This window comes from Anarhichas minor, unplaced genomic scaffold (genome assembly GCF_050575085.1).
Source record: "Anarhichas minor isolate MPS153535 unplaced genomic scaffold, ASM5057508v1 ptg000006l, whole genome shotgun sequence".
Lineage (NCBI taxonomy): Eukaryota > Metazoa > Chordata > Actinopteri > Perciformes > Anarhichadidae > Anarhichas > Anarhichas minor.
The window spans coordinates 758,881-765,353 of record NW_027466452.1 but is presented as its reverse complement, the minus strand read 5'-3'; the positions used below and the strand labels follow the sequence as shown (position 1 = coordinate 765,353).

The 6,473-nt window shown below is 38.7% G+C and overlaps 1 long non-coding RNA gene across 1 annotated transcript; it reads left to right on the top strand.

Annotated features, from left to right (window-relative positions):
* The first annotated feature begins 4,673 nt into the window (after positions 1–4,673).
* LOC142933769 (uncharacterized) lies at positions 4,674–5,969 on the top strand. The gene is made up of 3 exons (XR_012947617.1): positions 4,674–4,815; positions 5,412–5,490; positions 5,701–5,969. It is a non-coding gene; the product is annotated as an uncharacterized LOC142933769 (long non-coding RNA).
* Positions 5,970–6,473: the final 504 nt, after the last annotated feature.

Below are 6,473 nucleotides of genomic sequence, written 5' to 3'. Positions count from 1 at the left end.
ATTTTAATTTGTTTGATGATCTGAAACATTTAAGTGTGACAAACATGCAAAAAAATAATAAATCAGGAAGGGGCAAACACTTTTTCACACAACTGTATATATATATATTATTTTATTTTATTATTATATATATATATATATATATATATATATATATCTAAAGAAATAAACCTAAACAACACCTACTAACAACTAAATCCTACGGTCTAATCCCGTTTCTATCCATGGAGGGGTTTAGGACCCAGGGGAATGTAGGTGAAGAAAACAGGAAGTGACGGAACGGAAGACACGCCACAAAAACAGCTGTTCACCGCCGGTTGACCGGCCGTTCTTGTGTTAGTTTACTTAATTAATGCATTAAGCCAGTGGCGGGCCGTCCTATAATGACGTCAGCATTACATGCCGCTCAGTGTCCATGTACAGGCTCTGCCGAGAGGTGCAGAGTGTGCTGTGATTGCTCAGTGGGCGACCACGTGACTATCGTGAAACGAAACTTAACAGCCAGCAGAGGCTGTCGGGTCGTGAATCAAATCACGTGATGCAGTTCAGCCAATCAAATATGGGCATTCTGACTGAGTGAGATGCACCATGAGAGAGGGGACTGAGACGAGGAAAGACACTGCAGAGCAGTACGTTCAACGTTACAGTTGTGAAAATAATCTCTTTGGTTCGCGGCTTGTCATTAAGGATTGACAGTGGATCCCACAGCCAGATCAGCTGAGAATATTATATTTTCCTGAATTTAGGCTTTTGCATTTTCTAAATGCTCTAGCGTTATTCAAACGACTCATACATAGTTACAGCCTTAAAAACGAATAGAAGCTGTCGCGCCATAATGTGGTTATAAGGTGGTATTTCAGCTGCAGGATCACTGCATTGAGGCGGAAAAAAGTCTTAAAAATACCATGATATGGATTTTTGGTCATACCGCCCAGCCCTACACACAGAAAAAAAAAGGTTCTTAAATGGTTCTTTAAAAGGCAGTGTGGTTCCACGAAGAACCATCCCCTACTGAAGAACCATTTTATCTATTGGATGGTTCTACATGTTTTTCATATGGTTCTTTGGGATATTAAAGGGTTCTTAATTCATGTTTGAGTTGTTGAATCGTGGGGGATGGGATAAATTAGAAAAAAAACAATCTTGCCATGATCTGGATGTGGGGTAGTTAGCACTTTATGAGTGATATATATATATATATATATATATATATATATATATATACATACACATATATACATACACATACATACATACACATACACATATATACATACACATATATACATACACATACATATATTCATGTCGGTGAATCGGGCCTTAAATATATTAAATATATTAATAGCTGTGTTCCAGAAAATTCTAAGGGGAAAGTCATGAATGACAACATAAACCACCAATCACGATCATGAGATATGTGTCCGCCCCGCCTACTTCCAAGTGACAGTCGTCCATCTCTCTGACTGACCAGACCAACGTCTTTTCAAACCAGTCGCCTGCAATTAACAGTGGTCGGTCTAAGGTAAGTGTTGGAAGCTTGGTTATTACAGGCAAATTATTGCTCTTTTTTATCATGTCACAGCCATCTGTTATTCGAGTGTCTGAATAAGATAGTCTACATCTAATATATAGTATTGGTGCCTGTAGCTTGGCTGGAAGCGCCATATTTCCCTCGTTTTGTGGATGCCGCATATATATATTTGTGGATTTTGAGGTAATGTTAGACTTTTAGTTTCAACAATCCTTAGGTTGTTGAAACCGTTATGAGTTCATTTCGCATGTATTTCGTTTTCTAACGGTAACTTGACCGTTAGTTAATTGCCTTTGCTTGTCTGCTAGCTAGTTGGCTGAAGCTAACGCTAGTTAGCTAGCTAACATTAAATTGTTAGCCTAGATAGCGCGCGAAAATATATTTAACCTTAATTTAGCTAAGGTGCTATGCTTCTGCCTGTGAAATATATGTAAAATGTCATTAGCGTTAGCTGATTAACTAACACGGGTTAATGTTACTGTATGTCTAGATGTGAACTATCTAATTACTTTAGCTATCAAATATTCTTTATTAAAACTTTTTTACCAATTAAAAAATGATGCCATTGCTACATGCGCAGTTAACTCAATGCAATGTTATGTTAGCTAGCTAACTGCCCACGATTGAAAACGCTACCATTTTGTGCTTGCTAGTCGACGGAGTATTTCCAATTGTTGAGAGTTAACGTTAAAAAATGCCCTTCGGTTAGAGCTGCTTCGGACTCCATGTTTGACTGTCAGCGGCCGACAGCTGAGCTGTCTGGTGGGGTAAGACAGTAAATAAACGTGTGTTTGTAACTATAGCTTACAAGTTAAGGTCAGAAAGCTGCGTTAGCAACTGTTGAATATCAGTCTTGACAATTTCAGGCACCGCTAGTGTTTTGGCTAACGGTAAACTAGCGATGTGAGTGAGTGGGCGAGCGAGAGAGAGGGAGCGGCGTTGTGGCTGCTGTCAGACAGAGCTGTGCTGATCCACGCAGAGCTTAGTGAGCTGTAAAAACTGAAGGAAGCTGTATACTATGTGCCACATTTTGTGATTATATAAATTATGTGGACCTTAAAGCAATTCCTGAATGTTGTGTAAATACACATTATTGATTGTAGTGACACAAACGAGCTTAAATGTATGATTTTTGACAAGCTGTGGAGGATGAAGCAGGACACTGTTTGAATAAGTTTCTCAAGGAGAGCAGGACATGTAACTTATACAGCAGACACTTATGTTCCAGCAGGTAAAAATAATGGATTTAATGTTAGTTGACCGTAAAATGTTGGTGCTTGTATGATTTGTCAGTTTGAAGGCAAATAAACCTGTTGATTTGCTGTAGTACAAACAAGTGCAAAGATAGCTGTAGACATTTTCTGATAATAGTATACTTTTATCACACAGTATCTGTCAATACAAAGTTCAAATGAACACATGTCCTGCTAATGTCTGTGGCAACTGTATCTCTGCATTGAGAGCAGAGGATTGTGTTTTTGTGGATAGAAAGTTAAATTGGGTTTATTAATTGGGTATATCAAAATGGCCAGAAATAACTAATAAAATGATAGTAAATTATAATGCATAGAACAGACCTGTTGCCTTTACTGTGCACAGGTCAGGAAAAACTCTGTTATGAATGATGGATGCTGCTCACCCAGACTTGAGCATAAGCTGTTCGTTTTCAATGTCTAGTGCAATACAGTAATAGGTTAAGCACTATAGTCATACAGTCACTAATGAATAATGTGGACATATGTAGTCGTTGTGATGGTAAAGACCTCATAACACTGATACATCGGCCATTCAAGGATGTTCAGCATTAAGCAAGGCAAGAATGTTAATTCCAAAACATGGACATGAGCCATGGCAACACATACCGACTCCTAACATGATTTTGGTTCAATAATGTTTCTCTCTGCCATAGATAATGAAGTAGATGGGCCTACACTTCTCCAGATGTCTGAAAGAATGAGTGAGCGAATCTTTCCCAAAATGAAAGACCAAGTGAAGTTCCTGTCTGCTTTAGCGCAGCTGAAAGTGTGAGTTACGTTATACAGTGAAGCCATGTCATTTCAGTTACAATTCCAAGGATTTACTTGTCTTGTTTTTGGTAGTTTTTTTACATGTTGGCTTAAATTAAAATCTGATTTTCCTCCCCTTTAGCAGTGAAAGCGAAGCCCCTGTGAGTCAGAGAGCCCTAGCAGCCCAAGCAATGATCAACTGCCAAGTCCGGTTTCCTCCAACAGTCTTCACGGCACTGACCAACAAGGATGCAGCTCTGTTTGACCATTTGAGCCAAGACACAATGTAAGTTTGTGTTCCATAATAGAAGATGGCGACAGACAGCAACACGTGTGATGCGTTACATCATGTAAGCAAACCATGTACCTATCAACTGTGATCTCCAGATCAGACTGGAGACGTAACCACAAAAAAAAAATGTCTAAGTAGTACTTGCTATCTGACATTTTCAAAGCATGTGACAGTAATATAAATAGAAACGGTGTCCGACAAAAGTTCAGCTCTAAACGGTGCACAGCGCAGTACCACTCGCGGCCATTTAGGACACAGTGTCATGGACATAATGAACAACAAAAGATATTTGAATAGTTTGAACTTGTGCGTTTTTCAAGAACGAATATTCAAACATAATTGTTGGCCAATTTTGACAGCCGTACTGTACATGACATGTTATCTGCCTGTAAAACAAGTTTCCTTGTTAATCAAGTTTTAGGTCTGTATGCCATAGTGAAAACTATGCATCATGATGACAAACTACACATTTGCAGACCTTTACCTGCTCTTTCTGATCATTTGAGTTAGGTATCTCTGTTTATTGAGCTGATCTGGAATGTTAATCTTGTATAACGCCTTGTGTTTTGTTCCTTTTGAAAACTTACAGGTATCCGTCTCATATTCAGTATGTGCAGCTCTTTAAGTCTGTCCTGCTCAACTTCCCTTTTCTGAAGGAAAGTTATGGATCTGGATATGTAAGTATTTTCTCATTGACTAAAAGAGTAATGCTAAATTGAATTTTATGCTTCATACTTCATGCTCCAGCTCAGTCCTAATTGTGTCATTGTTTATTACTTAGCAAACAGATGCAATGGATGCTGGGGACGACGAAAGAAGTACGAGCCACCATAGTGCAACAATGAAGCAGGAGTGCTAAAAGATGAGGCCTAACTTGGTCATCATTCGCCAATGCCTGCAGAGAGTACAGAAGACACTATATTCAACAACACTCTACTGCAGAGGTCTTAAAAGAATTCACCTGCTTCTCTATTCCAATCTTGGTGAGTGTTTTATCTAATATATAACACGTGGTGCAGTGTTTCCCGCAGGATTTTGTGAGACTGTGGTGGGTGGACCTCAGACCCTGAAATGGACAGGCGCTGAACCAGAACTTAAGACAGAGGGCAATTTGGGAACAATTAGCTATTGGTTTGACGACGCATATGCCCCTGGGGGAAAGGGGCTATATTTCTGGGGTTCTAGTGTAGCCGGCTGATATCCAGACTTCCTTTTCAGTGCGCTGTTTATTTGTTTACAGTCTGATGAGCAACTTAAGATGTGAGACTGGAGTTGAGAAACGACGTGTACAACAAGATGGTTTTACAAGTAGCCAAATAATTTCAAACCAATAAATAACTTTAAAACTATTAATCAACGTTAAATACTTTTTCTTGCCTCATTGATCCATTTTCCCTTTAAGCCTTTTAGAATATCCCATATACTGTGTTTTGTGTAGAAGTGCTCTAAAAAGTTGACTTGACGTTTACCTAGATACTGTTATCCAAATCAACACTCCTGAGGAAATTGGTATGATAGTCTCAAAACTTTGCAGAATCAGAATTGTGACATTTATTGAAACATGATTTGTCATTTGCAGGCCAGTTGGTGAATGCAGCCATACTCCTCCTACCATCGGTCTTCAAAGAAAATCATCACAGCTCTTTGCAATAGATAAGGTTAGTCATTTGTGTTTGTGGGGGGCAACTTGAATTTGTTTATTTAAAAAAGGGAAATATATTTTCAGAAAATTAAGATAAAGTGCAATTTCAAAAATATGACATCTAATCTCAACAAACTAGCATTTTATATGCAACTAAGCATATCAGAAAGCTTTGATCTTTAAACATTACAGAATACACCTTTAAGTTTCAAATGTTTTGTTTCAGGAACCACTAAGCCCAACACCCACAATTGTCCTGAGCAGCAGCGATGGCAAGCCCCTGAGTGACGGCACAGATGTTTTTGTAGCAGTGGATGGACAAAAAATGATGGTGGACAATGAAGACGCAGACGGTTCATGGCGCCATGGGTGTTGTGTTGGCCCTCTATCATCTGAAAAAAACATTTTCGTTTTTGGAGGCATTCATCCTGAAGCTGGACACACGAGTACCTGTAGCTGTGCAGAGAGTGGCAAATGCTCTGAACATTTCTTAGATAGGACACTGCAGCACATGGATTACATTGTATAGAGTTGAGTTCTGACAATAAAGTGAAGTGCAGTACATCTACAGGTGTTTCTTTTATCCACAAATCAATTTGCCATCATTTCCGTGCATGTAAAAGATGATTTTATAGATCATCACAGAAAGGATCCTGGAATATGATCTCTAAAAAAGAGTGGGAACCCTGATTCCATTGTTATGCTGTGTAAATGTAAAAAAAATTCACATTTTCCAAAACTCAGTTCTTTAAAGAACCATTTATTCCTTGGAAGAACCATTTTTAGCTAAAGAACCATTTGAAAAGGGTTCTTTATGGAACCATTTGGGTCCTTAAAGAACCTTTTTGTCTTTAGGTTCTTCAAAGAACCAGAAATGGTGCTTCAAAGAACCATTTTTTGAAGGTTCTTTGAGGCACCTTTGTGGGTTCTTTAAAGAACCGTTTAAGGAAATGGTTCTTTAAAGAACCCTGGTCGGAAAGGTTCTTTGTGGAACCAAAA